Source organism: Schistocerca americana, chromosome 4 (assembly GCF_021461395.2).
Source record: "Schistocerca americana isolate TAMUIC-IGC-003095 chromosome 4, iqSchAmer2.1, whole genome shotgun sequence".
Lineage (NCBI taxonomy): Eukaryota > Metazoa > Arthropoda > Insecta > Orthoptera > Acrididae > Schistocerca > Schistocerca americana.
Genome location: NC_060122.1, coordinates 157,680,247 through 157,705,699, shown reverse-complemented (window position 1 = coordinate 157,705,699; position 25,453 = coordinate 157,680,247).

Here is a 25,453-nt window from a genome sequence, read left to right as displayed (position 1 = left end):
TATTTTACAGCTGTGAATGGAGGTCTTTCTTTTCATAGAGATTTCATTTCAGTTTTTAACCAATAATTTCACTTTCTGTTTTTGTTATCTGGGCTTACATGCTACGACTGGTTATTTTTATTCGTAGATATTGTGAAATCATGTTTTCTGGCAGACACTTTCCGTTAAATATTTTCTAAAGATGGTTTTCATTAGTTTAAATTTCTATTTTCGAAATTCATATGTAGCAGCAGATTAAGTTTATCCATTACGAATGTTTAAGAGCCAGTGACTGAATATAAACTCATAAAACTGCAATGAATCACATTTTTTAAATAGCTTTTTATTTTATAAAGCGATGTTCGAGTCTTTTCAGGCTCATCTTCAGATGGTGCATGTGAGCTTACTTATCTGTCTACAGGTAGCATTAGAGAAATGAAGTAAACCTTAGTCTAATCATATCTCAAAAGTACTCCCCATTTTCGAAGATATGTTACTTACAAGAAGCTGCAGCACCAAAAATATCGGGAACATTGAGAAATAAATACATTAAGTACATATAAAATGCATTCATTGGTATGATAATCTTAAGATAAGGGTACATAATGATACCTGTTACAGGTTAGTGGATGTTATTATATATATGGCAGTTGTATAAATAGGGGAAATAAATAAAATTCACGCAGACATAAACAGCATATATGAAATATTGAATTCACTATGAAAAAAAAAACTTAATACCAATACACTTCTTGGACAAACATTAAAGAAAGAATAATACCCACATGTTTGATATTTATAAAAACCAACAGCAACAGCAGAAAAATATATGCCACAGAAAATCACCCACACATTCAAAAACTATCAGCTCTATAGACGATACCTAATCTGTATGACATCGCACTCTGCAGAGTAGACTATAAAAAAGATTTTGAAACAATACAGATCATAATCATAGTCATAGATGTAACACCCTCATAATACGCAGAATCAATAATAAAATCAAAACACAGCTAAAATAAATGAAAACTAGCGAAGGACATAATGTTTGTATTCGTCTACAATTCATGGTGTATTGGTTGTGTAGTGTGTGCATTGACAGAGAGAGAAATGAAAGACCATTGTACCACTAGCCTCTTACATTATTAAATATCTTTTTTGTAAAACTGGTTAGTACATCAGAGTTAAGCCAGAGGTATATTGTATAAAACTGACAATCCCGGTATTTGGGAGGGTTGCAGCTTTAGTTTCCATCCAGCGATCCTGATTTAGGATCCTCTGAAAAAGATCTGGCAAGTACTGGGATGTTTCCTAGTGTAAGGTCACGACCAGTCCTTGACAAACTAGATCCTTCAGTATGGAAATGTTTGAATATATAAATTTCCCTGTTCCTGCTCTTCTCACGATGTTATACAAAGACATGTCCGTTATCGTTGTAAAACTGAATTCCAAATGAATAAAACTAGTACTGCTAGTACTACTACTGCTGCTGCTGCTACCTAGCACAACAGAACTTCACGACCAATACAGACACTACAGTACACACAAATTCATAAACAGAAATATGAGAAGACTAATAGAAATAAATGGTACACAATACGATACACACGAATGTAGACACAGATGGTGAGTCCATATGATTTCAACATGCAGTATTGCTTGTCCGTAATCGCTTTATAGCATGTATCAGTACTCAAGTCCCACGTTTCGAGCACCAGATAGGGCAGTAATACACAATGATAATAGAATTATATAACTGTCACCTTTGTCTGTTTGGCTGCTTGGTCTCCGAAACTACTACAGGACTATCCTGGGGTTTCATAGGTAACTTGAACATAGCTTGGGGCGACATACAGACTTCATTTCATCAAAATTGCATCAGGAAAGAAAAACATATGGTGATTAAAATTTATCTGTAACCGTCGTGTCTGTCTCTCTTTGAACACGCTTATCTCCAAATGTAGTAGAAGAGTTTTCATGAGTTTTTCACATGGACCTAGAGCGTAGCGTGTGGTAACTACCGGCTTCATTCTATAAAAATCGGACCACGAAAGAAAAAGAAGAAAGGAAAAAAGGTATCAGTATTTAAAGTTTTATCTAAAATGTTCGTGACTGTCTGCCTGGCTGTTTGAACACGCTGCTGATTTCTAAAACTACAAAACATACATTCATACAGTTTTGGTAACTTGAGCATAGTTTGGAACTACATAAAGGCTTTATTTCATTGAAATTGTACTACGAAAAAAATCGTGATTTAAAACTTCGGGAGTGTCCTTGGCTTAGTAGTTCGGATATTTACTTGAGTGACGGCGTTGTGTACCAAAAAACCAACAGATGGCACTGTTAAATTTTTAACTTGAGTGGCAGTAGAATTTTCGCCAATTTACGTCGGTGACACAATTAAGCGCCAGGGTCTTATCTTTACAAAAACTAACAAACATTGAATTTACTTGGCTAGATATACGGACTTATTGATCTTGCTTTGTGTATTATAAACTTAACGAAACTCTTTTGTTTCTTTCGGTAAATTTCGTTTGCATTTGACTTCCTGGCTAGGATAAAGGATTTTACCGATAAAGTAATCCCATAGAGGTTCCATTTTAACCGGCTGAGGTATGGAACTTTAAAAAGTGACGATATGCAAAGGCCCAACTTTATCATCTGTTGCGAAATACGAGAGTATAGCTAGTAATAATAACAATGAAAGTAAAAATGATGATGAGAATAATAATAATAATAAGAATAACAATTTCAAACATACGAATCATACATCAGTTAAATGTTTCCATACATTTCGTACACCACTGTAGAACTTTGTGGGCTCTCTTCTCCTCACGGTGGGACATTGGTTTGCAGAACTGTCATCTTGTTACTATGTGGCCAAGTTCCACTCTTGGTATGTCGTTAAAGATATCTTTCGGCTCTCTATTCAGTTCCACAAGAACAGTACTTTTTCCATTTAATTTGCCAGCTATAGACGTTAAATATTACATGCTGCTTTTAAAAAATTCGTCACATTATCCGCTATAAATATGCGGAAACCACACTTCTACTTATCACCTCATTTTGGATATATCTAGGGTGGCACAGTCTGCATACTCCGTCAGTTCCTAAAGGTGGCGAACGGAACACAAATACACGTGCTGATATAAATTTTGGCACAGAGTCCACACATCAGGCATTGATTTTTCGTTTCACTGCATAGGCGGTATCGATCCACTCTGAAACATTTGATGTGCGAGCACTGGTGTGTAACAAGCGCCGGTAGTGCTCTCACTCCCCCGCCGTGATGCGTCCCCCTCGTTAGAAGGCAGCGGCCGCTCTGATCCGCCGTGCCAACGTACCCTCGACACCCCATCCCCCCTTTGCCACCGGCTTCCACCCTAGCACCCGTAGCCCAATAATGAAGCCCCTGCGTCACTCACGGAGAGTAGACCTTCCTGCCTTCAGCGAGTCGCCGCCTGCCGACTTCGCCACCCGGGCTGCCCAGAGCTAATTACTGTCTGCCTGTCTCGCTGCGTCCTGCCGACGTTTACATTTCTCCGATCGATCGATCGCCGTGTCTGTCGCACCCGGGACGCTCACCTTAAGGCTCCTTTCATACATGAGCCAATAACACCGGTAACATGTCACGAGGTCGTGCGAAGTTCATTTGAGCAAATATGAGGGGCCTCAATAACCAATGCAATAAATTTTTTTCTCGGGCTATTTCGCTTGAAAAAATTCGGAATTTTCTGTCAAACATCGTACAATATTCTTGCTTCAGCATCTAAAGGTTCTATCACTCTAATAGATGACGCCGCTATACGTAGCCTCAAAATGGTGTCTACAGGGTGGTCCACTGATCGTGACCGGGCCAAATATCTCACGAAATAAGCGTCAAACGAAAACACTACAAAGAATGAAACTCGTCTAGCTTGAAGGTTGGGTCGCTAGATGGCGGTGCCATATGTCAAACGGATATCAACTGCGCTTTTTTTAAATAGGAGCCCCCATTTTTATTACATATTCGTACAGAACGTAAAGAAATATGAATGTTTTAGTATGACCACTTTTTTCGCTTTGTGATAGATGGCGCTGTAATAGTCACAAACATATGGCTCACAATTTTAGACGAACAGTTGAAAACAGGTAGGTTTTTTAAATTAAAATACAGGACGCAGGTACGTTTGAATATTTTATTTCGGTTGTTCCAATGTGGTACATGTACCTTTGTGAACTTATCATTTCTAAAAGCACATGCTGTTACAGCGTGACTACCTATAAATACCACATTAATGCAATAAATGCTCAAAATGGTGTCCGTCATCCTCAGTGCATTTGGCAGTACGTGTAACGAACTCCTCTCAACAGCGAGTAGTTTGCCTTCCGTAATGTGTGCACATGCACTGACAATGCGCTGACGAATATTGTCAGGCGTTGTCGGTGGATCACGATAACAAATATTCTTCAAATTTCCTCACAGAAACAAATCCGGGGACGTCAGATCCGGTGAACGTGCGGGCCTTGGTATGGTGCTTCGACACCAATCCACCTGTCATGAAATATGCTATTCAAAACCGCTTCAACCGCACGCGAGTTATGTGCCGTACATCCATCATGTTGGAAAGTACATCGCCATTCTGTCATGCAGTGAAACATCTTCTAGTAACATCGGTAGAACATTACGCAGGAAATCAGCATACATTGCACCATTTAGATTGTCATCGATAAAATGGGGGCCAATTATCCTTCCTCCCATAATGCCGCACCATACATTAACCCGCCAAGGTCGCTGATATTCCACTTGTCGCAGCCATTGTATATTTTCCGTTGCCCAATAGTGCATATTTTGCCGGTTTACGTTACCGTTGTTGGTGAACGACGCTTCGTCGCTAAATAGAACGCGTGCAAAAAATTTGTCATCGTCCCGTAATTTCTCTTGTGCCCAGTGGCAGAACTGTACACGACGTACAAAGTCGTCACCATGCAATTCCTGGAGCATAGAAATATGGTACGGGTGCAATCGATGTTGATGTAGCATACTCAACACCGACGTTTTTGAGATTCCCGAGTCTCCGGCAATTTTTCTGCTACTGAGGTACGGATTAGCCGCGACAGCAGCTAGAACACCTACGTAGGCACCATTATTTGTTGCAGGTGGTGGTTCACGTTTCACTTGTGGCTGAACACTTCCTGTTTCCTTAAATAACGTAACTATCCGGCAAACGGTCCGGACACTTGGATGATGTCGTCCAGGATACCGGGCAGCAAATATAGCACATGCCCGTTGGGCATTTTGATCACAATAGCATTCATCAACACGACATCGACCTTTTCCGCAATTGGTAACACGGGTAATGTATCAAGAATCAAATACCGTCCGCACTACCGGAATTTTACGTGAAACTACGTACATATATGTTCGTGACTATTACAGCGCCATCTATCACAAAGCGAAAAAAGTGGTCCAACTAAAACATTCATATTTATTTACGTACTACATGAATATGTAATAAAAAATGGGGGTTGCTATTTAAAAAAGAACGGAGTCGATATCCGTTTGACCTATGGCAGCGCCATCTAGCGGGCCAACCATAGCACCATCTGGTTTCCTCCTTCAAGCTAGACGAGTTTCGTTCTTTGTAGTTTTTTCGTTTGATGCTTATATCATGAGATATTTGGCTCTGTCACTGTCAGTGGACCACCCTGTATAACGGAGGTCCGTTCCGAACAGAGAGCTGTCTTTGAGCTTCATTTGGCGCAAGACCAGATCATCGCAAATATGCATAGGCACTTGCAGAATATCTACCTGGCAGTGAACGAAAGCCTCGTTGGGTGGCGCCTGTACCTTCATCGCAACTAGGTCGTGCGAACCTGTCCCATCTACAGCCTGCTAGGAAGCTGCACAAAACTGTGAATCCCGCAGTGTTGGAACGTGCTGACACTCTCATTCGAGGTGATCGATGGATCACAATCATACATATGGATGCTCAACTGGGAGTCTCTGTTGGTAAAAAAAACTCGTCCACCAGTTGAGGTACTCGGAAGAGTGTGGCCGCTGGGTTCCTCACCGCCTATCACATTATCACAAAGAGCATAAAGAGCATCTTCCGTCTGTTTAGCCCAATGAAGGACGCAATAAGAGAGAAATAGAACGCGGAAGATGAGGAGGTTGCTGGCGCACCAAGACTAACTCCGACATCGACAAGTACAGAGATACCATACAGGGATACAGGCCCTCACAGTAAGATGAAGTAAAGCTATCGCTCTGAACCGATATCATGTTGAAAAACAGGGATTATTAGACAAAAGAGTGGGGAATACTGTGGTGGTCTAGAATCCTGAATAAAACCAACCTGCTTTCAGAAAAACATGTAGCATTACACATGAGCGCCCCTCGTACTGCTGTGTCACTCCACAAACTAACATGTAATGACAATGAAAGCAGTATGGCCGCTTTGAGAATGGTTACGAAGGGCAGTCATTGTTTGACCAGCGTTTCTCTACTTGCTAATACTTGCACGGGAACCGTAATACTTTTAAATCTCGTACACGAACTGTTTTGGAAACTGATGGGCAGACGAATAGCTCATCTCTAAGACATAATGTAACATTTCACCTGACGTCACAAAGCTCATTATTAGCTGCTAGACGACGCATGCTTCCCTTTCAGTGCACAGAAAAGTTTAGCAAAAGTGCAGGAAAATGAAATTAGGTGAACCAAGCAAGTTTTGTTCATAGGGTAAGGAGTTCGAAGAAGGTTAAATGCCGATACATTTTGCTGATCCCCAAACTGAGACGCACTTTTTTGACACCGAAGAACGTAAGTGCCAATAGGTACATTTGGCTCCAAAATAAACTCACAGCATGGAGATATGCTGTATTTTATTCTCGCCAGGCGAAGAGAGAGAGATGCGTTTTTTGACACAACATACAGCTGATTACCGTGAAAACATATCCAGAAAAGTTGGATATCGCAGTTTTGGGGATATGTTCCTCCGACTGTCACACGTCTCATTGTAGGTGTCCGTTTCCCCAAAAGTTCCACTAAACAAATTTTTCAGTAGAACTGCGAAGAAAAATCACATTGTGGAATCGATTGGTTGCCTGTTTCCTCGTGCACTCCCCTCACAGTTACCTACTTACGTGCAAGTGCGCTCGAGACAAGCTGAATTACTGCAAGACCCTGGATTACACACCGTCAAGAGCCAAAGAAACTCGTACACGTGTCTAATATCGTGTAGGGCACCTGTGAGCACGCAGAAGTGCCGCAACACGACATGACATGGACTCCACTAACGCCTGAAGTAGTGCTGGGCCGAATTGATAAAATGGATCCCGCGGGGCGTCCATAGATCCGTAAGAGTACTAGCGGGTGCAGATCTGTTCTGAACAGCACGTTGCAAGGCATCCCAGATATGCTAAATAATTTTCATATCTGAAGAGCTTGGTGGCCAGCAGAAGTGTTTTAACTCAGAAGAGGGTTCCTGGAGCCATTCTGCAGCAGTTCCGGACGTGTGTTGTGTTGCGTTGTCCTGCTGGAGTTTCTGAAGTCCGTCGGAATGCACAGTGGACATGAATGGATTCAGGTCATCAGACAGGATCCTTACGTACCTGTCACCCGTCAGAGTTGTATCCCGACGTGTAGGGGCCCCATATCACGCCAACTGCACAAGCCCATTACAGAGCCTGCACCAGCTTGAACAGTCCCCAACTCACATGCAGGATCCATGGATTCATGAGGTAGCCTTCGTAGCCGTACACGTTCGTCTGCTCGATATAAATTTGAAACGAGACTCGTCCGCGTCCGACCCGGCAATATGTTTCCAGTCATCAACAGTCCACTGTCGGTGATGACGGGCCCAGGCGAGGCGTAAAGCTTTGTGTCATGTACTCATCAAGGGTACACGAGTGGGCTTTCGGCTCTGAAAGCCTATATCGATGACGTTTCATAGAAATGGTTTGCACTTTGGCACTTGCTGTTGATGGCCCAGCATTGAAATCTGCAACAGTTTGCGGAAGGGTTGCACTTATGTCACGTTGAACGATTCTCCTCAGTCATCGTTGGTCCCGTTCTTGCAGGATCTTTTTCCGAAGGCAACGATGTCAGAGATTTGATGATTTACCGGATACCTGATATTCACGGCACACTCGTGAAACGGTCGCACGGTAAAATTCCCACTTCTCCGCTACCTCGTACGCCGACTATAACACTACGTTCAAACTCATTTAAATTTTGATAAGCTGCGATACAAGCACTGCACCGGACACTTGTCTTATATAGGCGTTTCCGACCGCAGCGCCGTATTCTGCCTGTTTACACATCTCTGTATTTGAATACTCATGCCTATGCCAATTTCTTTGGCGCTTTAGTGTGGTTTTGTACGTCTGTTCGATTACACTTACTGAAAACGGGATTCACCAGAGATTTCTTTTCACCATTCTGATCACTTCCTTCCTCCCGCGAACTACATTACACTTTTACAAGAACCTTAGGAAGTTCTTTTGTATATTGTGTGTAGAATCGTATTGGTATTCTGTCACGGTGCAGTGGTCTTTCCTCTGTTGAGATATTTCACTTGATCTTCTGTCTCATGGTCGTTCATGTTGATGTATCTCATTATTACGTTCACCGGCGGATTAAAGGACAAAATACGGTGCGAGCTTCGTCAGAGAAAAAGATTTGGAAAATGGCGTTTAGTATTTTGTCCATCGGTGTGTCATCCTCCGTTTCGACGCCATTATGGTCACAGAACCTGCTGAAAGATGGCATCTATCAGTTCACTGATTAATAAAAGATCAGGCAGCAATACTGTTGACGTGACAGGCAGTTCTCTCTTATGAATCATAAGCATTCTATAAACTGTAAAACGTATTACCACCTATACTGGTGTGAAGGAGTAATGCAACCTTTTAGCATAGCTGCTTTTCAGACACCTTCGGAGGAGAGACACATTTCGTCCGACGTAGGCACTGTTTTATTGTTACAAATGGTTCAAATGGCTCTAAGCGCTATGGGACTTAACATCTGAGGTCATCAGTCCCCTAGACTTACAACTACTTAAACCTAACTAACCTAAGCACGTCATACACATCTATGCCCGAGGCAGGATTCGAGCCTGCGACCGTAGCAGCAGCGCGGTTCCGGACTGCAGCGCCTAGAACCACTCGGCCACAGCGGCCGGCTATTGTCACATCAACAACAGACCAGCGCTACCTGTCACGCATCTGAATGCGAGGTGGAGAGTCGTTAAGGTTTCACGCGGTTCGATCCCATACAGATGAGCCGTCTGCATAGCCGAGTGGTACAATTAATAGTAATAGTCAACCGTATCAAGGTACAGGTATTTCAAGCCTAAGAATGTTATTTTCGCGTTTCTCTTGTGTATTTTTACGCTTTTCACTAAAGACCAAAAAGACTTCTTTTGGTTAATGTAGGCGTATTAATAGGTGACATAATGAAAATTTTCGGCTCTTTATTATATGAATAGTTACGGTTGATAACGATGGGTGGGGTTTGAGAATGGATGTGTCGGGCCGAAATCGGTAACCCCTGCACTTGAATTTTACATCAATGCAACTGATAAGGACGAAATAAACAATTATCGAGTTTCCTCAGTACTGAACAGCTGGGGACCTCTCATCTTGTGGCAGCATGCCTTGAATAAGCAAAAAGATATTTTACCTGCTACACATACTTGCAACGTCCACAAGAATTGTATTTAGTTTTAAAACATTTTATCCAACGCACAAGAAAGTGGATTTGAATTGCACGAACCTCAACTTAAGTTAATCGAACAGTTCATGGATGTACTGATGGTTCATAAGCGCGGAACGGGCCCGCTGGACTAAGAACCGACTGTACACCCATAGCCTCTTGGGCAACAAATTCATCAGGAAAACTAAGCAATCAAACTGTTTAAACTATTTAATTTTAGATTCTGCTTAATAACCAAGATGCCGTAACAGAGAGCATTTTGAATTAATTTCAATTTCTGTTTATTATTGCACACAGATTTTATTACTACCAGAAAAAAAACTTTTCACCTTTGTTGAATACTTCCTAAAATATAGCAACTGAAACTGTAGAAGCCCCTATAAAAATAAAAAACAAGGAAGGAAAAAGAAAATAAGAGGGGAAAATATAAAGAAAGTCGATATATTCGCTGCACTCTCTCAGCCATACCAACGGCAATTCGAAAATGGAGCTACAACCATATTTTTCTCTGCGCCTATCGTTCAGAATTCGAAGATTTTCGTGCCACTTGCAACTATTGTCAAAGTTTGCGATTTGAAACTCCGTAGCAGTACGGAGCGCCAATCCCTTGAGTTGCCAGCATTGCGGGACGGCTTCTTCCGCTTCATTGCTCAACCAAAGCCAGCAAAAGAGAACTGGCTTTACATAATAGAATTGATTTCGCTAACTGAACTTACGCATACCAAGACGTGCATTTCACCTTCATTAATTCACGTGTCTCATTCATTGAAACTGCCTTGCAAGTAACTTTCCAAGTAATGTACTTTGACAGTGTGCAGACATGCCAATTTACTTCGTAAAATTTCTAATAGGAACATTGATGACAGGACATCATCACAGTGTCATCTGATTTCTGGCTGAAAGATTAAGGTATGGCACATTTAAATGTATAATTTTGATTTTCAAGATCAGTTACCTGAAGTTATTAGGTAAACACCCACTAAATGTATTGAAGCTTCCTAATTAAGTGCCAGTGCACTAATCTCCTCCGTTGAGAGTTCTTTGTGGACGGCGATGTATTGCTCAGATGGACATGAAAACTAGATGCCGGATTTCACAGCGTACGGCATACCATCAAATACTATGAACCTGAGCGTCACTGTTTAGAATAAATCTTAGTTGTAGACAATCATCAGTTTTCGGAGTGCAGCAGATAATTACAATTTAAAAACCCCGTTTAATTCGGTAGCTGTGTGTATGTGTGATTTGGGGATCTTATGGGCGCCCAACGGCGAGGTTATCTGCGCCTTAACAATGATCAAAATAAACGAATGTGTCTAACACGCATGCACACGAAATGAGCACACAATTACTCTATCGCACAGGCACTCCCACATGCACTAAAACCAATGAGGAGGCAATATAGTTAATCAAGAAATTAAAACAGGGGGAAAACAAAACACAGAAGAACTAAAGGAACAGCACAGGGAAATGTGACTGGCTGACCACTTCCGAAAAACTTTGGTGAGCCAACCGCCCTTGTTGACACGTTAAAAAAATCTCCCCAAAACCTTGTTAAAAACGTGGGACAATTCACAAAACTTTAAAAAGCGTATCACATTCGTTTGATCATTGCATAAAATAGATTGCAGAACCCCCGGCAAATCCACTGCAGTCCGCTGGTCAGCAAATAAAATGCAGTCCAATAAAATGTGGTGCACCGTGATCAGCACGCCACAAGCACCACACAGGATAGTGAAAACATACATGTTTCACATGACAATCTTTCCTTCACGTGCGGGTAAAGAGTTATTTTCCTGCAATGAAAGGTAAAAAATCGTACATGAGTTTATGAAAAAGCTGTAATGAAAATGATTCAATAATAGTGCAGTGAAGCAGTTATTACTGTGGCTAACAAAGAATTCAGATCAATTACGTAATTCTTGTTTGCGCATGTGGTGGGTCAAGTGATCAGTTTACAAGTTTCATCAATACAAACAAATTTCCAACTGTACGGCCAGGATATCATAAAAGTTTTTAGAAAGCTTTGTTTGGTAAGTCACAGCATTCGACTTCTGTATAGATTTATTTTACGATTATTAAGCCAAATTGTCATAAATCTATTGCCACGCCAATTGAATATTAATGGAGATGAAACCATTTTCTGTATCCCGTACTACGCTATGTTCTGAAAGATGACCGATTCTGGCGGTTTTGAGACATAAAGTAATAATTTCTCACATGTATTTTTAAAGAAAGAAATACTGCTGGATTTATACAATTGTATTTGTATTCTTAAACGTAGCAACAACAATAATTCATAGGAGAATTTAAGTTAAAGAGTTTTAAGCAAGGACTACGAGGAAAAAAACGCACAAATATAGGCTATGCGCTTAGAGCAGGAGTTTTCCCTCTATTGCTGATCGAGTTACATCTGTATTCTGTACACTTCGGTTCAGTATGCTTCGTAACTGTGACATTTATTTTCCAATGCTGTTAAAAATTAATGAGCTAGCAGTTCCGCGATCATAGCTGTCTCTCAAACATATTCAATATGAACTTACCCCTCCAAATTTCTTCTCCTGCCTTTTCTCATTCCTGCTACCGCTTGTGATACAAGAATGTTTGACACAGAATAGACACTCCACTGCAGTACGGGAGGTCTGCACGTATCTATGTTGTCAGCACCTCTCGAAATGATGTAAACTCTATTGCCCCTTCCCCCTCAACTCCGTTCGAGGTGAGCTCTTAAAAAATTGTTGCGCTGCCAGTCTACCTCATTCAATCGTATCACGGCAAGCTTAATTTCCTATTCATTACTACTAATAAATAGACTAACAAATTTGAACATGAATGTTCCTAAAGCGCACTTTCACGAAAAGTCATTATATACGTATAACATTTTTACATTTCTACCACAGTAGCTGACTGGTATCTGGTGCAGTTGTTCGTAGCACAGTAAGAGCGAAAGGGAGAGATCTTACAGATAAGATAGAATTGTTTTTATACCCCTGTGGTACTTTTTCATCTAAAACGTAAATCCTCTCAATCTAAGTGAAGATCACGACCACGTAAATCGCCATCCACAACCGTACACACTGAGCTGCTGCTATGTTTTTAAATCGCTACTAGGAAGTTATCATAATATCTAATCGGACAATTAATTCATTTTGGTAAGATTAGTAAATATTAAAATGTATAATTAATGGTTTTAGTAAGTGCTACAGAAAAAGGAAGAAATAGTTACGAGCACGTGTTAAAATGGTAGGAAGCAGACCGGTTGGTGTTGTGGATAAAGAACTCAACTTGAAGTCAATACAGTAACATGTCAATTCTTTAATAAGTATTTTTCAGTACATTTAATGAAAATTAAAACAGAAAAAGGAATAACTGAAAGCGAGAAGGAGAATGAAGATGCAGAGAACGGGAAAGACATGGATTTCACTACAGGGGTTTCTCTATCTCGAAAACCAACTGAAAACACTAGTGCTGGCGCTCGATCTCTTAAAGATTATGTGATTGGACCTTCACAATCTAGTACTACAGAAGGTGTGTTTGTGATAGGTTTTGGGAGAAAACATGGCAGTCACTGACTCCCAATTTTCGCATGATCTGATAGCGAGTTTCTGTTAAACAGGGTTCCTGATGTTCATGTCAGAATTAGCCCTCATTGCAATTTTTTAAGAATTAGCCGTTAGTACCATTCCTGTTCCAGCCATAGCGATCCGTAATGTAGCTATTATTTTACAGAGTTAGAACTGGACCGAGATATGTTTTCTACACTGGGAGACTACTGCTCAGCTTGCAAGATCTGGACAATCACAGAGGGTGAGAATGTTGATAGTTGGTAGCCAACGTTAGGCGCGTTCTGAGGCCCCTTAGGAACATGGCTGCAAGAAGGGAAGAAAACCAATGTGCACCCCGTGTGCATACGGGGTGGAGTCATTCCAGATGTGGAACGGATCCTACCGGATGCCATGAAGAGCACAGGGTGCAGCCAACTGCAGGTGGTTACTCACGTCGGTACCAATGATGTGTGTTCCTTTGTATCAGAAGAGATTCTCTCTGCTTTCGAGCTGCTAACAGAAGTGGTAAGGACTGCCAATCTTGACTGTATAACTGACCATTTGCGGCATAGTCGACAGGACCGATTGTGGACCTCTGGTACAGAGCTGAGTGGTGGGTCTGAGTCAGAGGCTCAGACAGTTCTGCGAACGTGTAGGCTGCAGATTCCTCGACTGTCTATTGACACACAACCAACATGGGTTTAGAAAGCATCGTCCTTGTGAAACACAACTAGCTCTTCACTCGCGTGAAGTGCTGAGTGCTACTGACAAGGGATTTCAGATGGATTCCTTATTTCTGGATTTCCGGGAGGCTTTTGACGCTGTACCACATAAGAGGCTTATAGTGAAATTGCGTGCTTACGGAATATCGTCTGATTTATGTGACTGGATTTGTCACTTCCTGTCCGAGAGGTCACAGTTCGTAATAACTGACGCGAAGTCATCCAGTAAAACGGAAGTGATTACAGGCGTTCCCCAAGGTAGTGTTATAGGACCTTTGCTGTTCCTTATCTATATAAACGATTTGGGAGACAATTTGAGCAGCCGTCAGAGGTTGATTGCAGACGAAGCTGTCGTTTATCGACTAACAAAGTCATCATTGCGAAAATATTTAGAAAAGATTGGCGGTTGACCCTAAATAACAAAAATTGTGAGGTCATCTACATGAGTGCTAAAAGGAATTCGTTAAACTTTGGTTACACGATAAATCAGTCGAATATAAAGATCGTAAATTCAACCAAATACCTAGGAATTGCAATTACGAACAACTTAAATTGGAAGGAGTACATAGAAAACGTTATGGGGAAGGCTAACCATAGACTGCGTTTTATTGGCAGTACGCTTAGAAAATGTGACAGATCTACTAAGGAAACTGCCTACACTACGCTTGTCCACCTTATTTTAGAATACTGCTGCGCAGTGTGGGATCCTTACTAGATAGGACTGACGGAGTACATCGAAAAAGTTCAATGAATGGCAGCAGGTTTTGTATTACCGCGAAATATGGGAGACAGTCTCACTGAAATGATACAGAAGTTGGGCTGCACGCCATTAAAAGAAAGGCGGAATCTTCTCATGAAATTCCAAACTTTCTCTTCCGAATGCCAAAACAATTTGTTGACACCAATGGAGAAACGATCGCCACGATAAAAGAAGCGAAATCAGAGTTCGTACGGAAAGGTATATGTGTTCGTTCATTCCGCGCGCTATACGAGGTTGGAATAATAGAGATTTGTAAAGGTGGTTCGATGAACCCTCTGTCAGGCACTTAAATGTGATTTGCAGAGTATCCATGTAGGTTTAGATACGAAAATGATATTGGTCGATATGTTGATTGAAAGCCAGTTTTATCAACCGAACTGGACCAAGAGTTGCTGGAAAGTTGCTGGACCCCTCCAATGTCTAATAACTTTGTGAAAGAATGCATTTAGAGCGACAAACTAATGCCTGACCACTCTCAAAGAAAGGATACGACACACAAGGGACGAACTCGATTCTAATGCACGCCATTTATATAATTGCCATCTGTTGTTCTCTACAGTTCTCTCATCTCTCGACTGGGAGTGGGTCGATATGTCGACGGCAGTTCTTCAAAGAGCTCATCATAGCAATACAACGGTTTAATAATGAAATCTGAGGCGACTTGAAACCGCACAACGATAGGTGTCACGTCATGGAACGGCAAGCACTGACATAAACCTGTCTAACAGGAATGCGGACGAAGAAGCCATCTCGGCCCTTAACAAAGGAGTGAATTTCGCTTCTACACCACGCACTGTGCGTATCGTGGAGTTCATTAGTGGAGTGGAACTGGCGATGCGGCATCTCTCACAAGACGACGCTGACAGCGTAGCACTTAACGCAAGTCACATTTTAGCCTCAGGCAAAACGCCAAGATTTAACATCAGCAGAGAAGAGAAAAACAGGTGTCATGCCTTGCGGAGATAAAGATTTGTGGTACTTCGGCTGAAAAGGGAAATGTCACCGAACATCACAGCAAAGTGGCATCGTTGTCAGAAGATAGCAAGTACAAAGGCCTACAACGGGGCCTAACTCTGCCATGCAACAGAAAAACGGTGGAGCACCTGATGAATTCTGGTCTACCAAAGGATGTCATCAAAAATCTTAGAGCAAGAGCTCCTAGACCTCCTAGGCTGTACGTATTACCTGAAGTCCACAAGGAATGTATTCCGTTGAGACCAATTGTTAGCGCTACTGGTTCTTCTAGTCACAGGCTGGCGAAATATTTAACTAAGTTGATGACTCCGACAGTTGGTCGCTGTGAACATCACATCAAAAACTCGTATGTTCAGTAAGAAAATTAAATAGATCAGAACTTGCGCAAAAGATTTTTTAGTCAGCCTGGATGTCGTCTCACTATTTACAAAAGTTCATTTGGAGGACACACTGAAACTGTTGGAAAGAATTTTCCTTCTGAAACTATAAAATTGTTACTAAATGTTATGACGACCACCCAATTCTTGTACGACAGTACACTTTGTGAAAGACGGAGGGAATGGCTATGGGTTCTCCGTTGTCTCCATCAATAGCGAACTAATTTATGGAACATTTTGATGAACGTGCATTAAATTTGGCTCTCCTTCGTCCCCCTTCATTTTATTGTTATGCTGACGACACGTTTATAGTGTGACTACACGGCGTAGAGGCTCTTCAGCACTCCAATGAACGTATAAACAGCATGCATCGAAACGACCACTTCAGTGTCGAGACAGAGAAAGAGGGAACGCTGCCATTTTTAAATGTTTTGGTACAGCGGAAGTAGGCTGGGTGGCTCGGCCATTCAGTATACCGCAAGCCGACGCACACTGATTTATATCTTGATGTCTACAGTTTTCACCATCCAGTCCAGAAGAGAGCAGCTTTAAATACGCTGGTACACAGAGAAAAAACAGTTTCTGACGAGGACCACTTGGATACGGAAATAAATTACCTAAAGTATGTTGAAACGTCCCCTTTTGAAAACTGACACACAATATTTTGTTAGCGCAACGCAATCTGACTTTCAAAATTCCCTACAAAAGAATGGCCCTGACTAACATTAAACTATACCTTTCACAAATCACTTATCTCACAAAAATCTTCGCTGCTCAAGCTACTGCAATACAGCGAGCGCCACTACTGCCAGCTAAATAAAAGATTCAAACTATGGAAGGCACTAACTACTGATAGGGATAGTTAGCAAATGAAAGATATTAATAGAGAACAAACAATGTATTTACCTTGATATCATCATATATAAATATAGCAGTTCATGACAAATTTCAAAACTCCGCCATCTCTCTCCCCACATCCACCACTCCTGGCGGCTCACCTCCAACTGCCCAACGCTACGCGCTGTTCACATCCAGCTGCCGCTGCCCAACACTACAATGGCAGACAACAATGCAAACTAGCCACAGACTGCACACAGCACAGCCAGTGATTTTTCATATAGAGGTGGCGTTACCAATAAGAAAACATAAACAGCCTACTTACATAGAAACAGCCTACTTACATAGCCCCCATGCTCCCCACAAAAAATTTTACAAATTGGATTGGGCAGTGGCCAATACAGATTTGAAAACATTTTTCATAATTACAATAACAAAGAAATCAAATGCACACACTTATTGATACAATGTTGGTCAAAAGCTAAAATTTTCTCACAGTCCATAAAGACAGTCCTAATCGTACATAACAGTAGAATAGCAGTGTTTTTCTCAAAGTCTGAGCAGTAAAAGAAAATGCACATGGAAGTAGTGGATTTCCATGCAGTCTTGAAGAAGTAGCGTTGTCCTTCCAACGGAAAGACAGTGCTGACTCTTGACATGCTGACAGATAATGGGCCACAACAGAGCAAACCCACAGCAGAGTCAGCCGTAGTTTGGAAGAATATTGGTAGGTAGGTCATAACAGAGCAGACCCACTGTAGTCCTGGTAGAGAGTATGGTATTGGTGGGCCACCAGAGGTGCAGACCCACTGCAGTCCTTGTAGAAATAATGGTATTGGTGAGTCAGCAAAGGTGTAGACCCACTGTAGTCCTTGTAGAAATAATGGTATTGGCGGGTCATCAAAGATGCAGACCCACTGTAGTCCTTGAAGAGATGGCCAGCCGCCATCTGTTGTGACTGTGCAGGTGCACAATTACCATTGAAGAGTCTTGCGGATAATATAGCAAGTCCATAACCACCACTTGTGCACTCACAAAGTTTTTGGAATTGTCCTTAGAACCAGCAATGCTGTTATCCAGTCCCTTGCTGAATTGTTAACACACGTGCAAACACTAACAGTCCCTACTTCTCACATATTGTCCATATACTATGACCAACAGAAACGTGTGCAGTGAAATGTAACTTACAAGTTACTTAATTTGATGACCTGGCGTTAATTACAATTTTATAACATAAGAATACAATTACAAAGGTGCAAAATACAGATAACATTTGTAGTAAAACAGGCTTTACAAAAGAATAGAAATAGACATATACGTCAGTGTTACAGGAATTATGACATGAGTACATACATAAAAGATCAGAATAACTTTTGAAACATCAACTTGACACATGAGCATTAAAACAAAACAGAATAAATAATGTCTAAACATCTTTACAAAGAAAATAACATATTATAAATGCAAATTATATTTGAGGATAACAGTATTCCTCATCATAGTGAATGTAGCTTAGTACTAGAACAGAAAAAAATTTATATGAAACAGTACACAGAGACAGGAAGAAAACAAATACACAAGGGTACACAAACATATAGTGGGATAACACCAATAGGAAAGGACAGGGTTCGTTTTCAGTGTAACATGTGGTACTGCAGTCCAACCCAAAACTTCACATATCTTTCCTCTTATTTCATCCTTTGTTTCCACCAAAAAAATTCTATCTAAGCATGCTTTCTGTATTTATATGTTCACACATTTCTTACCTCAACATTTATTTCCAAGAAAATCCTACCTAAACCTGTTTTCTGTACTTTTTTTCGTATAACTTCTCAATGCATTTCTTCCAATTCATCGCAACTCATTCTCTTAGAGGCTACCCCCTCTTAAGCTAACTTAAATCTACTGAGCTCAGATGCTAAACTAAGGGACGAGGCAATGCAGCAGCACATAAAACAATTAATATAAACAGCAATGAAAAAAAATGGAAAATCGCAAAGTAAGCTACAGTAAATCTAAATTACCAAGCAATGCAACATTACAACTAATATGAGGCAATGCGCAGCAAACAAAAAAAATTAATCTGGCTTAGCAGAGTAACACAAAGTCAAATTCAGTAACACTATGCCTGGCAAACAGCAGTTTATATCTAAACATGACATAGCTCAAGCAGAAAAAATAGTACACTAAAGATAACAATGCAGATAAGGGAAATGTATAATCACATCTTAATGTCTAAGTAATTAAAGTGGTGCACCAAAACAACTTATTGTAAAAAATATATTACCATGTACATGAAAAGAAAATTATGTGTCCAGTTACTGTTACTAGTCCCTTCTTATTGTTCTTTCCTTTCCAAGTGCTCCTTTTTTTAAAGAATGTGGATTACAAAATTATCATTTAATAGATCTGTTGACAGAAAGTGTTCACATTAGCAAATGCATCTAAGTTTATTTTATAAAACTAATGCTGTAACACAGCTGGAAAACAGGTATCAAATGAAATAAGCAATTACGCAAACCAAAGCATACAAATATCATTCAATAGTCATGTGTCATTTCATAAGTCAGTAGCTCTCAACTCTCATAGAAAGACACTTGTCATTATCAGGTTTGCAGATGTAAGAATATTTCCCATCAGTTTATAAGCATTTCAGTAAGTAGCAGAAAGTAGGCGCTCCACAATATAATCATATGTTTCCAAGTAATGAGCGTGTCTTATTTGCGATGCTTTCCACAAAGGAGTGTCAATAGCGAGGTTAATGGTCTCTCTTTTTTTTTCTCCACCTGTGCCTCTGAAAGGCACTAATGGCTTTTTTCCAGGTGTCTGTCGCGCAGCTGGGTGCCCACGACGCATTACGTGCAGGTGGTCACTTAACTTTCTTACGGAATTATTTACGACAGCAGTTTCCGCTACAGTGACAGTCTCACATAAAAATATTTCACAGGTCAAGAATTAGCGTTGCAAATCTGTAGAAAGAAAATCCTATAAATATAAGTGTCCAAATAAAATATTCATCAGCATTGTGATACAGTCACGCATTTACGCACATTTCATAACTCTTAAAGTACGATTCTTGGTTTCCAACATACTTCTTATTCCTCATATACGGTAGCATCATCTTATTGATCATAAACATACCTCAACAGCATAATACACATCGTCGTCGTAAAAATAACATCATAACACCTCAGTCAAACCTCAAAAAGGTCGTAGCTTTCTGCAATAATTTCAAACCATAAAAAATATTCTCTGCTCATTTCAATAGTGTCATCTGCCTCAAACGTACTTTAAAAATCATGATCTCATACCAAATACATCATTCAAAGCTCTCATAGTATCACAATGGTTCCGAAAAATGTGAACATTTCTCAAAGTACAGACAAAATACAATTTCGTAAGTGTGAAGTTATCCAACTGTGTAATTACGTAAACATCTGTCACTGATGTAGTAAAAACGTTTGTCTGTCTCAGTTAAATGATCAGATAGCTGTGTAATTATGTGTTGGAGAAATATGGTACCGATGTGTAAAGTTGTATAAGCAAATACCATATTAGCTAGGGTTCCTTGTGGTTGCCACACACATGGTACACAAAGTAAGCGTGTACCCCCCTGAGGATTAATGTAATTATACTCTCAGGTGTTACAGATTACTGCAATGGAATGAAATGTATCACGGAAAACTTTCTTTGTAATTCAAAAATCTTTAAAAATAAATGTTTTAAGTACAAAATTAATCACTGAAATGCGTGTCCTGTAGCGCTAAATGTGCATCTTGTTGTAAGATAATCTCTGTGGAAGTGTCATAGTTATTTTCCTCCAAAATCTAAGTTCTGCAGAAGCCAATGTACTTACCTCATGATAAACAAAAGTGAAATGCTTTGCGTAGAGATATCTTAGTTACTATGCTTATTGTTGTGATGATGAAAGTACTGTGCTGTAACGTATTGTTGTGCTATGGAAAAGGCTGTCTCCTTGTAGCTATACCACAAAAGTTACTAATAAAACATGTTTTGATTTCCAGAAGAATTCAGAAAAACTGTGCAGATATAAAACAGATACACCGCAAAAGGAACATTGTAAATTGTCACTCATTAGTAGTGTCGTGATAAAACCGTGTATTTGTCACTTAAACTAACCACTGTGTCGTCTGGTATCTCACAGAAAGTACATTAAACCCAGAATGTATTTTCAAGTAAACCAAAATGTTGCATTAAAATCTCATTAGCAGTACCAGTATGTGTCCTAAGTATGTAAGCCTGATAGTCATTACGTAATCGTGCAACTAACAAGCAAGAATGTACAAATACAACACTGTGTCGTCTGTTCACTATAAAAATGCATTCGTAATTTCTGTTTAAAAATGTTCCCTAGGTTCTAGACTGGATATTTAACTTCAAACATTGTTGCATGTCAACAGTTTCTTAAGTCTGACAAAGCATACTAGAAATGTGAAGTGAAAAGTTTTATACCAAAGACTAAGTTAAAAAGGAGATTATCTCTCAATAAATGGTTTTATATGTGAAATCTGGTGTAAACCTTTACTCTTCCTAGTACGCAGAGTTTCAACTGCAACGCAATTATCATGTGGTATACGTCGTTAAAGAATACTGAAATTTTTCTTAATGTTAGCGTCTATATTATTTTTCTCTGAGCCAGCCGGCGCACGTGGGTGCCTGCGGTGCGAGTCATTGTCTGTCTCTTTGTTGGCGCGCGTTGTTATTGGGATTTGGAGACCTAACTTCTACAAATTCACCGTGACGAGAGGGCCCTGCTCTGTTTGAATCCCGCCAGTTCTGATGCAATTCAGGTCTGTCGTTACGATCATATCGTCTGTTGTCATGTCGGTAGATTCCATAGTTTCTTTCTTGTCGGTCACATGGTGGAGAATTTCTCCCTGAATCGTAGCTGCGCGCTGGTCCGTTGCGTCTAAAGTTATTCTGTCTCCCTTGATAGTATTTATTTTGGTTCCCATATTGTCTGTTTCTCTTATTGTCTCTGTGATAGTCATTACCACGGAGAGGTGATCTTTCCCTGTGGTTATTATTACTCTGCCAGCGGTTGTCATACGGGTGGTGTCTGTTTTGGTCACGATTTGTGTTGTGAGAATAGCCTTGTCGTGTCAAGTTATTACTTCTTTCATCGCGGAATTGCGACGGATGTGACCTGTAATTGTTGTGTTCCTGGTTTCGCGTTCCGCGATTGTCAGTGTCAATTTCTAATTCTTGTAAAAGTCCCTGAAATGCTTCAATGTCGTCTTTGCAACGTCCTGCCTAAATAATATGTCGTAAATGTTCAGGCAGTTTGATTAAGCAAATGCGGATGAGTTCTGAGGGGCTGTATGGATTTGAAAGATACTGATTCTTATGCAACATGTCTTCAAAATATTTCATAAGACTGGAAAATTCAGATTGTTCGAAACGTTTCATCATTATGATGCTATGTTTTACTCGGTCTTGTGTGGCTTGAGACCAATATGCTGAGAGGAAGGCATGGTAAAACTCTCCTTCACTGTGGCAATCGTGAATTACCGATCACATTCTTACAGCTGGTTCATTCTCCAAGTAGCCACACATAAATTCTAATCTGTGTTCTAACGACCAGTTGGGAGGAAAACAATGCGAGAATTGATGGAGCCATGCTTGTGGATGAATGTCGTTGCCAGAATTCTTAAATGTTTTGAATTTACGTGTAGTAATGAACAGCTTATAGTCAAAATCATCATGTCGGCGAGTAGCATATCGGTCATTGTTACGTCGTTTCGGCGGTTCCGTTTCAAAATCCAATGCGCCTTGCCAATTTCTTTCATAACTTCCGAAATGCCCTGTGTTATTATTTTGTGGCTGTTCCGTATTTCTGTGTCCCTCTTCCCGTATTGGGGCGCGAGTATCCTCTGAAATACGTAATTCTTGTATTACCTGTGTCAGCTGATCTTGTACTTCCCGGATTTCTCTTTTGTACTGTGTATTGATTTGATTTTGATTCTGTTTGAATTTTCTAATTTGTTCATACTCTTCTGTGTCAGTGAAGACTACAGGTCTTGTGTCATTCAGATCATCATCTACCTTTGTAGATAAGTTAGTGACCTGATCCGAAAGTTCGGCTACTTTCTCCGATAGTGAACACATTTCCTCAGTGCGTTTTTCTGAACCAAGTTTCAGAGTGTCCATTTGTGTTGAAATCGAATCTACTGTGTCCTTTAAGTTTTCCTGAGTTTTTGCAAGTTGCGTAACCGAATCGGTAGATGCAACTGAGTCAATTTTATCCCACAAGGTCTTATGATTTTCATGAACAATGGTTTGCAGTTCTTTTATGGCTGCTTCGTGATTCTGTAATGTATTTTCATGCCGCGAAAAAATAGGTTGAAAATGCTCACAAATTTGTGTTTTTACGTCATTACAGACTTTTTGACATTTCGATTCAATGTTATGTAACTCAGTAGTTAAATCTTCACATGTTTGTTCAAGTGTTTGTTCCAATGAGTCTAACTTTTTAAGATTTTGTTCCACTGTGTCTAACTTTTGAAGCTTTTGCTGTGTTTGTCTCTGATTTTGTTCCATTGTGTCTAACTTTTGCTGTGTTTGTCTCTGATGTTCCATTGTGTCTAACTTTTTAAGATTTTGTTCCACTGTGTCTAACTTTTTAAGATTTTGTCCCATTTGTCTCTGATTTTGTTCCATTTGTTGCATTAATTGCAATAATAATGTATTAGTGTCTGGAATCTGTTTCTCTACGCTTTTCGGCAGTGCATTTGCACCGGCAACATTCACATTTTGACAAGCAGAAAATGTGTCTTGACTTATTTGAGAAAACGGTGATGACCCAAAACCTGAATCTACAGTATTTGCGAAATTGTGTCCTGTCATTTCGGATTCCTGAGGCGAGCTGTTGCCGACCGATCGATCGATAATGCTTCCCTGTTCACTACCTGTTTCACTGTCTACACCATTGTTTGCAGCCCGCTCCATTTCCCTATGCACAATTACCAAATTACTACTTTGAACATCAGTTAATTCATTACTCGGTGGCGCTAACACACTGCTTTCATTTTCACTGTCATTTCTCAGTTTACTTTGGAGCCTAGTATTAGGTTTTTCACACGCCATTATTGTCACAGTATTTCACATGACAACACAGAAAAACACAATTTGAAGATCAAAAATAAGAGAACACATTAACATAGCACTGATAATAATATCTAGTTAATTGCAGCTGCGAAATACTTGGTGCAAATCTACATGCATGCCACAACTGTTTTCCTGTACAACAATGAAAGACTGCAACTACAAAGGAGATTTTCTCTACAATTACGCGCTAGCAATAAACAAAATCTACACTAATTACACAAACTACAACAAAAAATCAGAAGAATCCAGTGAGGTATCCTCGGCTAAGGGTCGCCATATGAAACGTCCCCTTTTGAAAAATTATACACGACTGTCCTTAAACTGACACACAATATTTTGTTAGCGCAACGCAATCTGACTTTCAAAATTCCCTACAAAAGAATGGCCCTGACTAACATTAAACTATACCTTTCACAAATCACTTACCTCACAAAAATCTTCGCTGCTCAAGCTACTGCAATACAGCGAGCGCCACTACTGCCAGCTAAATAAAAGATTCAAACTATGGAAGGCACTAACTACTGATAGGGATAGTTAGCAAATGAAAGATATTAATAGAGAACAAACAATGTATTTACCTTGATATCATCATATATAAATATAGCAGTTCATGACAAATTTCAAAACTCCGCCATCTCTCTCCCCACATCCACCACTCCTGGCGGCTCACCTCCAACTGCCCAACGCTACGCGCTGTTCACATCCAGCTGCCGCTGCCCAACACTACAATGGCAGACAACAATGCAAACTAGCCACAGACTGCACACAGCACAGCCAGTGATTTTTCATATAGAGGTGGCGTTACCAATAAGAAAACATAAACAGCCTACTTACATAGAAACAGCCTACTTACAATGTGATGCGAAGAAACGGCTACGAGTCATGTAATATGGTCAGCATTCTCCAAGAAAAAGGAAACGTGAAGATGTTAAACATTCATGTGTCGAGCCACCTTGTAAGAGGTCTGAGCAGATGTAATTTGATGTATTGCTCACGCGCTGCCTGCGATATGTAAGGTACAAGAGAATCTCAGACCAGAGAGCAGTGTTGACTGCAGTAGGAACTGTGTAGCTGTAGCAGTTAGTTGTTGCTAGCGAGCAGTCTGGTCTGGTGTATCGTGTTGGCTGGGCCGGTCGTGGTGCAGCGATGCCGGAGCCGGAGGTAAAAAGCAGCCTCGCGCATATGTAGTATTGTTATCTCAAGTCCCATGTAAATGTTTTAAAAATGTCCTAATAATAATCTTTCTCATAAAAAATAACTTTTAACAAACATTTATTTCAATTTAAAGAATTTATAATTTCTCCAATCCATGATTATCCCGATTATTGCAAAAGAAAAATCAGCATTGCACACGGCTGTGCCAGAAAAAATTATTGTAAGAGCAGATATATATGCGTTATCCGGCGACTTCATTGAGGTAAGAATCTTTC